The 10,385-nt window shown below is 44.4% G+C and overlaps 1 pseudogene; it reads left to right on the plus strand.

Moving 5' to 3' along the window:
- Positions 1-319: 319 nt before the first annotated feature.
- LOC123953865 lies at positions 320-9,460 on the plus strand (annotated as a pseudogene).
- Positions 9,461-10,385: the final 925 nt, after the last annotated feature.

A 10,385-nucleotide genomic window follows, 5' to 3' on the forward strand; every position in this document is an offset into this window, starting at 1 on the left:
AACAGGGGGTACTGTGAGACTGCCCTGTAGTCCCTACAAAGTTGATCAGTGAGGACTAGTCATTGAGGACATTCAGATCTGGGAGCTCTGTGTGGTCTCACCAGAGGCTTCTTTCCAGTGCTCTCTGCAAGGGTGAGTAGAGCTCCATCTTCCTCAGTGTGTGATGTGAACTGAGCACCAGCACCATGGCTCAGGGAGGGGCCAGGCAGTTCCAGGGTGGAGCCCATTTACATGGACATCCCGTCCTGTGGCAGAGGGTGGAGGAGAAAAGGAAGCCTGTGGCATCACAGCCCACTGTGGCATCAGGGGCTGTGTCACCATGGCCTGAACTCTTGTCCTCCTCATGTTCCTATATTACTCTGCAGGTATGGAGGGGCCACAGGAACACCTGCCTGACCTCTACCAGGCTTCAACCTCTCGGGCTGAGACCCTAGGGAACTTTATCTGGCCCCTGTCCCATCATACATGAATGTCTGCATTTGCAGCTAGCCACAGGTGTCATGGAACCCAAGTTGGTCCCCAAATCACTCTTCCTGTGTTTAATGCCCTGATGATTCCTTTTCTTCCATTTCCCCATCACACTTATGTCTGTGTTTGCAGGTTCCCTGTCCCAGCCTGTGCTAACTCAGCTGCCCTTCCTCTCGGCATTGCTGGGAACAATGGCCAGACTCACCTGCACCCTGAGCAGTGGTTTCCGTGTTGGCAGCTACTACATGAGCTGGTACCAACAGAAGCCACGTAGTCTTTCCAGGTTTATCTTGTGCTATTACTCAGACTCAATTTCACAGTTGGGATATGGGGTCCCCAGCCACTTCTATGGCTCCAAATACATCTCAGCAAATGCCGGGCTTCTGCTTATCTCTGGGCTGCAGCCTGAGGATGAGGGTGACTATTACAGTGTTACACCTCGTAGCAGTGGGAGCAGGTTTCATTACCCTCAGTGTCTCAGATAATGAAGAAGTGAGCAATTAGAACCCCTGGAACAAAGGATCTTGTCTCTGAGCCTTCTGAGCCTTCTGTGGAGGCTCATGTAGTGGAGAGTCCTTCCTGAAAGACCTGTCCTTAAGGAGGGAGGAGTGACACACAGATTGTGCTGTTGCCTGAGACACTGCAAGTTACCTCGGTGCACACCTGGGTGAGGAAACACAGTCCAATTGCACATGCCCTATGGTCTGTGTTAAATTAAAAATACTAAATATTTTACTTAGAAAAGGCCTCCTTCTTTCCTTGTATTTCCATTGTATCTCCATTACTACTGATGAAAAACATGTCATGTCTGACACATCTGGTCACCGATTGTGTGGATTTTCTTTTCCAAAGCAAGCAATTCTCTGTGACACCTGCTTGGTGTTCTACAATTTAACTCAATTTAACACACAGCTTACCTGCCTCGAGATGGTGTCAGATGCACAGGATAAGGACTCAGTAGAATGCTCTCCACTTTGATGTCAACAACAACTTGTATGTCCCTTATTATTTAATGTCCCATAAATATTATTTATGTCCCACTTGGCCACAAATCAGGGATATCCATGACACTCTCCCCAGTTCACTTAATTTACTAGAGTGGCTCAAGGAAACTCTTACTTTCTTTTACAAATCCTTTTTCTTTAATTTTATTTTTCTTTTTCTTTATTTTTTTTTATTTGTTTATTTACAGCATAACAGTGTTCATTGTTTTGGCATCACACCCAGTGCTCCATGCAGTATGTGCCCTCCCTATTACCCACCACCTGGTTCCTCAACCTCCCACCCCCCTCCCCGCCCCTTCAAAGCCCTCTGGTTGTTTTTCAGTGTCCATAGTCTCTCATGGTTCATCTACCTTTCCAGTTTCCCTCAAATCCCCCTCCTCTCCATCTCTCCATGTCCTCCATGTTATTTGTTATGCTCCACAAATAAGTGAGACCATATGATACTTGACTCTCTCTGCTTGACTTATTTCGCTCAGCATAATTTCTTCCAGTCCCGTCCATGTTGCTACAAAAGTTGGGTATTCATCCTTTCTGATGGAGGCATAATACTCCATAGTGTATATGGACCACATCTTCCTTATTCATTCATCCGTTGAAGGGCATCTTGGTTCTTTCCACAGTTTGGCGACCGTAGCCATTGCTGCAATAAACATTGGGGTACAGATGGCCCTTCTTTTCACTACATCTGTATCTTTGGGGTAAATACCCAGCAGTGCAATTGAAGGGTCATAGGGAAGCTCTATTCTTAATTTCTTCAGGAATCTCCACACTGTTCTCCAAAGTGGCTGCACTAACTTGCATTCCCACCAACAGTGTAAGAGGGTTCCCCTTTCTCCACATCCTCTCCAACACACGTTGTTTCCTGTCTTGCTAATTTTGGCCATTCTAACTGGTGTCAGGTGGTATCTCAATGTGGTTTTAATTTGAATCTCCCTGATGGCTAGTGATGATGAACATTTTTTCATGTGTCTGATAGCCATTTGTATGTCTTCGTTGGAGAAGTGTCTGTTCATATCTTCTGCCCATTTTTTGATATGATTATCTGTTTTGTGTGTGTTGAGTTTGAGAAGTTCTTTGTAGATCCTGGATATCAACCTTTTGTCTGTACTGTCATTTACAAATATCTGCTCCCATTCCGTGGGTTGCCTTTTTGTTTTGTTGACTGTTTCCTTTGCTGTGCAGAAGCTTTTGATCTTGATGAAGTCCCAAAAGTTCATTTTTGCTTTTGTTTCCTTGGTCTTTGGAGACATATCTTGAAAGAAGTTGCTGTGGTTGATATCGAAGAGGTTACTGCCTATGTTCTCCTCTAGGATTCTGATAGATTCCTGTCTCACGTTGAGGTCTTTTATCCATTTCGAGTTTATCTTTGTGTACGGTGTAAGAGAATGGTCGAGTTTCATTCTTCTACATATCACTGTCCAGTTTTCCCAGCACCATTTATTGAAGAGACTGTCTTTTTTCCATTGAATATTTTTTCCTGTTTTGTCGGAGATTATTTCACCATAGAGTTGAGGGTCCATATCTGGGCTCTCCACTCTGTTCCACTGGTCTATGTGTCTTTAAAGCATATGATGTAAACCAATGACCAGTCAGATGAAGAGACACTTAGGTCAAGGTCTGGGAAGATCCCAAGTGCAGGATATTTTGCCACCATGGAGTTGTGGTACACCACCCTCTAGCTGTGGATATGTTCACCAGTCTGGAAGCTCCTCAAAGCCCATATCTGGCAGTACTATTGAGGCTTCAAGTAAATATCATTGATTGATATTCAGCTCCTCTCCCCTTTCTGGGTAATGGGAGTCTGAATATTCCCAACATCTGAACATGGCTTCAACTTTCAGGGGACCAGCCCAATCCCAGAGTCATCCATGATTCCCACTGTCACCTTATTTGCACAAAGATTCCCCTAGTGATTTTTGTCACTTTGGATATGGCATAGGTTTCAGGAGCCCTGCCTTGAGAACGTGGGACAGAGATGTGAATATAGTTTCTAAGATCTCACAGTACTGTTGTGTCAACTGAAAGTATTGTTGGCAAATTTCTGCCATCCACAAATCTTATGCTACACAGTGTGACTCTTGTTTTACTGACGACACATTAGCTGGTGTATTAATATTCACATTGATTACAGTTTTTTTTTTCTTTCCCTGATCCAGCTTACTGACATGAGTCACAACTGCTTCAGACTCACTAACGACACCCATACATATGGACTCCTCTTTTCTGCTCCTCTCCCATGTCCTTCAGGCTGTCAGCTCTCCCTTTGGCTTAAATTCATCTCTAGTGGGTTTTTAGAGAAAACTGTGAATGACCTTGCTATAGTTTCCACTCTCCAAGGTCTGTTTCTAGGGAGAGTTGGCAGATAGTAAACCAGCATTCTCCCTGCCCTCATCTCTCACTGTGGTTTCCATGTCCCATCAGCTTCAACCAGTTTCTTTAATATGACAACATGGTTATTCTGTCCCCTACAAATGAATATTTATCCAGTCTTGGTGTATTTGTGCATAGAAGCCATTGGTGTATTTCCTTTTCCTTTTGCAAAATTACTGAGGCCTTATCGAAGGTCACTATGGACCTAATTAACCAAGTTAGGTTTGGCTGCATATTTCAGTATATGACAATTTTTTTTTTCTTATTCTTGAAGATATTTGTTTCTAAGACTACCAGAACAATAACTTAGCCACACACACATTTGCCCTAATCAGTGAATACTCATAAATAAGACTTTTTGAAAATTGAGACTAGACACTCTCTCCTGGTCACCTGGAGGGAGGCATCAGGGATCCCTGGAAGCAAAATGTGGAATAGTTGTGATGTGGGGCGGCATTAGGCTTAGAGTTCTCTGGTCAAACCCTGACCTGTGCTTTTGAGACCTGAAGAACCCACAGGAGTGGAACTTGCGTCTGCACGGACGAAAATGAACAGATACATCACACCCCTTATGACTTAATGTCTGATTCGGTAGAATCACAATTGGAGTGAATCTGCAATCAAATTCCCCTTCTTTTTGTAAGTTTTGTCCTTGTGCAAGAGAAATTGCCTTACAGGCAACATCTTTCACTCCAAGCTTCAGGACAATGGAAAGTCTTACAGACAGGCAGCTCTGGGATGGATTTGCATGGAGATCACACTCAGACAGTGGAGAGGACATAATATGGATGAGGACATACTATGGAGAGGACATAATATAAGGGAGGACATAATATGGATTGTACCCATGCTTGGTCTTTACAAGAAAGTCTTCCTATGTGTACATGGGTGTATTCTTATTTTCTGTATCTCTCTCTCTCTCTCTCTCTCTCACACACACACACACACACACAGAGACACACACACACACAAACACACAACACACCTCCTCTCTCTGAACATATAATGTCCTGGACTCTGCAGTTTCCATGGTTCTCTGTCTCTCCAGAAGTCAGGCTCAACCTGGATTTACCCAGTTGTCTTCAGTGTCACAATCTCTATAAGGCAGAATCCCCATCACCAGGAAACATCAAAGACATTGCCTGTGACAAATGTCCTGACATCAGGGTAGCCAGGAAGTTCCCTGGACACCTGGATGGAGGCTGATGCTCAGGAATCTCAGGGAGCATCTCTGTCAATGGGGGCAGCTCAGCTCCTAACCATCTCAGGGCTACAGTCAGTGCTTGAACTGATCAGTAAATTGATTCTGGGATAGCAGTCTCAGTGCTCCAAACTCATGGAGATGTGACAGTCAACTGCCTGTCTCTCAAAGGGCTAGGCTGTCCCTCCCTACTTTACCCCAGTAATACAGCCAGCCTGGACATCTGCTGAAAATTCTTCTGTACCAATGCAGTACCACAGGGCCTGTGACTTCAGGGACACAGTTCCCTTTTCTTCTGCCTCTCGTTCATGGCATGTGAGACCTCTGATATGAAATTCTGGGTCAGAATGTCTTTGAGTAATAGAAATTCATTTCTCTAGTGACCATATGTGGCTGAATGAACAATGACTCTATCCTGAATGTGCTGGACACAAGGTGCATGGACTACAGCTGTGCCCACCCTGAATCAGGTCTAACTCCAAATCACTCCATTCTAGAAGCATTGTCTCTGGTAATTCCACCCATGAGATTATTCTTGGATTCATAGGAACAGGAAATGCCTCATAGGGTTTCGCTGGACACCATTTTCAACTTTCCTACCTTCAGCAACAAAGCCAGGATACAAAACCGATGACTAAAATATACATATATGCAGAATTAGAATAAAAATCAAACCATATTAGTAAAATGTCATAGACTGTTTTTGAACCAAGAATAGAAGCCACTCCCTTTGCATTGTTATTTCACTTTTTTTTCCTTAAGATTTCATTTATTCACTTGAGTGAGAGGGATACAGAAAAGGCATGCAGAAGGAGAGGCAGAGGAAGAGGGAGAAGCAGACTCCCCACAAAACAGGGAAGCCCAACTTGGGGCTCAATTCCAGGACGTGGAAATCATGACTTGAGCCAAAGGCAAATGCTCAACTCTCTGAACCATACAATGAACCCTGTCCCATCTATGTTTTTTATACTCTTTTTTTAAATGTTTATTCGGCAGAGAGAGAGATCACAAGTAGGCAGAGAGGCAGGCAGAGAGAGAGGAAAGCAGGCTGCTCACTGAGCAGAGAGCCCGATGCGGGGCTCGATCCCAGGACCCTGGGATCATGACCTGAGCTGAAGACAGAGGCCCCAACCCACTGAGCCACCCAGGTGCCCCCATCTATGTTTTTAACCACAATTTCCATCCATATTTTTCCTACAATAAACACATGTCTGGGAGAAGTATACCAGCCCTTCACCACATGCACACAATGACATTAACATTGAGATGTAATCAGTTTGCATGAGATGAATTTTGTGTAACATTAACATGCACCTATTTAATGTATGTGGTTGTTTCAGTGGTGACTAACCCATGAACTATGTCATTGAATACCTGTCATAGCATCTATAGTTGTCAGTCCTGCTGTCTCACAACTTTTGGAAGGTTTGCCGTTTATGCTTTGGGGTCAATTGCACACATAGACTCACATGGCAGGGGTCCTTGTGTCTGTGTGATTGGAGAACAGATCCTAAGAGGGAATCACTGTTCACAGTGATTAAAAGATATAAAGTGATATAAAGTGATATAAAGTGATATAAAGAACTGTTGTTTCAAGGAGGTGAAAAGACTAACAGGTGACAAAGATTTTGTGTGTTACCCCTCTGGAAATGCACACAGGGGCTTCTACCCACAGCATGATCAGAAGTGCTTTCCAGGGGCGCCTGGGTGGCTCAGCGGGTTAAAGCCTCTGCCTTCAGCTCAGGTCATGATCCCAGGGTCCTGGGATCGAGCCCCGCATCAGGCTCTCTGCTTAGCGGGGAGCCTGCTTCCTCCTCTCTCTCTCTCTGCCTGCCTCTCTGCCTACTTGTAATCTCTATCTGTCAAATAAATAAATCTTTAAAAAAAAAAAGAAGTGCTTTCCATCTCCTCAGTGGTATGGGAATGCCAGAGGTGGAGACCTCTGGAAATTGGGAAATTGGAAATTGGGAAGAATCGCATAGAAGGAAAGACCAAGTGTCTTGCATGGAAGCGACCATATGTCCATGGAGATCCATCATTGGTCTGTATTTAAACTTTATCCAAGAGGAGTTTGTAGACAGAAAATATGTCAGTCCTGACCAAGTACTGATCAGCCATGGGAGCTGTAAAAAGACTCACCCTGATGAGTATGAGTAGAGCACAAAGTCTATCATCAGGTGGTGGAAAGATACATAATGGGAAGCAAGGCCTGGACCTAATTCAGGGGATAGTGATCAGAGCAGTGAGGAGACAGGAGTCATGTCCAATGGGCTCCATTCACCATTTCAAAAGCTCCAGCCCAGGATCAACATGTGACCTGCATCCACCAGAGGGCAGAGGTGTTCCCAAGTCTCCAGTCTCCCTGCCCCTTGCAGGAGCTCCTCAGTCATCCCTGGGGTGAAGTCCTCTCAAATTCCTTCACTCTCTTTTGTTCCACTGTATCCCAAGTTAAGTCAAAGGAGGGGATTACACAGCCTTAAGAAAGGGAAAGATTTGCAAGGAGACTCCCACCACCACCCTGAGGATCAGGAGGACACATAAGTTTTGGTAAGCTCAAGCAGAGCTATGGGGCCCAAGAAGTAGATTCTGGGGTGTGTCTACCAGGTCCTGGGCTCCCCTGGTTCTTACCTTTGTCACCTGCTGCATAGGGGTTTCCAAATATGCTGATCTACTAGGTGAGAGAGATCTACTAGGTGAAATAACATATTTTGAGCTCTTAGGCAGCCTTTGCTTTATTTCCTTCTTATGCCCTTCACTGGAGAGAGGTCTGATGAGAAAAAAAAAAAGGACATATTAATGTCACTGGACAGATCTGGATTTCTGACTCAGTAAAGTTTTCAGTGGTCTGCTCTCATGCGAGTCCTCGGTGACTAAATATATCCTCTTACATGGAGATTGTTTTTGAGACAACTGACCTCTAAAACCAGAATCAAATTCTTGAATAACCATCTTTTAGAAGGAGGCCTAAGAGACACAGTGGTTCACTTGACCTTATTTCTGGTCAGACACACACACACACACACACACACACACACACACACACACACATACACCTCTGTTCACTCTCTGATTGTACAGTGTCCAGGACTGCAATTTTGGGGCTTCCTTGTCCATCCAGAAGGCTTGCTCAACCTGTGTTCACCCAGCTGTCCTCTGTGTCACAGTCTCCAGGAGTCAGAGCCCCCATCAACAAGGAAACCATGGGGATGTCAAATGCAATTGAGGTCTCATCAATAGGGCATCTAAGACGTGCTCTGAGCACATTTTCTCCTAGGATGAGGCTGATGCTCAGGAATCTTAGAGGAGTCTCTTTCCCCATAGGAGCTCAGTCCCCAACAATCTCTGATCACTGATCACAGCACACTGATCACTACAACATCAGGGCTGTTCCCCTGGAGCTCAGGTCCTGTAGGAATGTAAGACACACACTTCCTGTGCTCTCAGGGATGGGCCTTCAGCCCCTCATCCAATCTAGTGTACCTCCAAAGAGAATGAACTTCTGCTGAAATGTCTTCTGTCCCAAGCTAGTGCCACAAGATCCCTGACTTAGGGCCATAGTCCCTCTTATCTCTACCTTCCCTTCACTCAGTTGTGGGAAATTTGATACAATCTTCTGGGTTTAGGTGGTCTTGGGTAATAGAAATTAATTCCTCTCATCATGATCATTTACTGTCTCCTGAACATGTTGGGCACAAGCTATAGTGGCTAATGCTGTCCACACTCTAAAGAGGAGTACGACCCAAAATTTCTGTGTCCTGGAAGCTCTGATTGTGTTTGGTAATTCCATCATTGTGATGGCTCTGCAATTTGTAGGTAGAGTTTTCTCCTGTGGCCACACTAGATATCATGTTGGACTCTCCTTTTTGTTGTAAAAACCCATAATACTAAACTCATGACAAAAAAAAAATTTTTAGAAAAAGTTTATATAATTTAATTAAACCAAGAACATAAGGAATTTCTTTTTGTTTATTGTTGCATCCATGCTTTTATCTACAATTCCCCATCCATATTCCCTCTGCAATATACACAGACCTGGGAACTGTATCCTAGTGATTCCACCTGCAGCTTCACATATATATTGTCATTATGTTTAATCAATCTTACTGAGGGGAATTTAATATGCAAGAACAAAGGGATGCAGGGTCAGGGGAAGGGCACTTGGGGAGAAATGTGTGTCCTGCTTCCTCCTCTTGTCTCTAGACCACAGGTCACCCTGTCTGTTTCTCTTCCCCTTCCAGGGTGCCTGGCCCAGTCTGCACTGACTCAACCTCCCTCCGTGTCTGGGGCCGTGGGCCAGAGGATCACCATCTCCTGCACTGGAAGCAACTCCAACATTGGGGGTTGTGAATATGTGTCCTGGTTCCAAAAGCTTCCAGGCAAAGCATCCAAAACCATCATGTATGGTAACAACAATTGACCCTCAGGGATCCCAGATTGATTTTCTGGCTCCAAGTCTGATAGCTCAGGCTCCGTGACCATCACTGGGCTCCAGGCTGAGGATGAGGCTAATTCTTACTGCACAACATTGGACAAAAATCTCAGAGGTCACACAGTGCTCCAGGACTGTGCGGAAGTGAGACAAGAACACAACTACTCATCTGTAAAGAGGGGGACACACACCAGCAGGTCCTCCTCAGCTTAGCCTCTGATTCTGCTTATCTTTTTGCTGAGTCCCTGGGCCCAGGTCCATCCAGGGCACGACCTGGAAGTGAGGCTCTCCCGTCCTCAATGTCACTGAGAGCAGCACATTCCTAGACAAAGTTTTCAGGTAAACATAAATTTCTTGTCTTTTTCAAGGGAGGACATTTTATTTCTAGGCTGGTTCATATTTGTATTTACCTTCTCATTGTAAATTAAGTGAAACAATTTCTGTTGTCCTTTAAAGTATGATGAGGTATCAACTCTATCTATGTAGCCCTGAAAGACTATGTCAGTCCTATTTGATTTTCTTATTATTACTATTAATATCAGAATGACTATAAGAAATGCTGATAGTTTTCTTTAAAATATTTTCTTGTAAATTTTTACAGAGGGGGGAGGGGCATAGGGAGAGGGAGAGAAGGAATTTCAAGCACACTCCTCACTGAGATCAGAGCCAGAACATAGGATCAAACTCCCTACCACAAAACCATGACCTGAGCTGAAATCAGAGTTAGAAGTTTATCTGACTGAGCCACCCAGGATCCCTGGCTGGTTTGTCATGTATTCTGACTTTTGTGAAACAGATTCCAACTTATAATTACAAAATTATTTTAAAAATAATTTTTTTGAGGCACCTGGGTGGCTCAGTGGGTTAAGCCTCTGCCTTCAGCTCAGGTCATGATCTCAGGGTCCTGGAATCA

The sequence above is a fragment of the Meles meles genome, chromosome 12, assembly GCF_922984935.1.
Source record: "Meles meles chromosome 12, mMelMel3.1 paternal haplotype, whole genome shotgun sequence".
NCBI lineage: Eukaryota > Metazoa > Chordata > Mammalia > Carnivora > Mustelidae > Meles > Meles meles.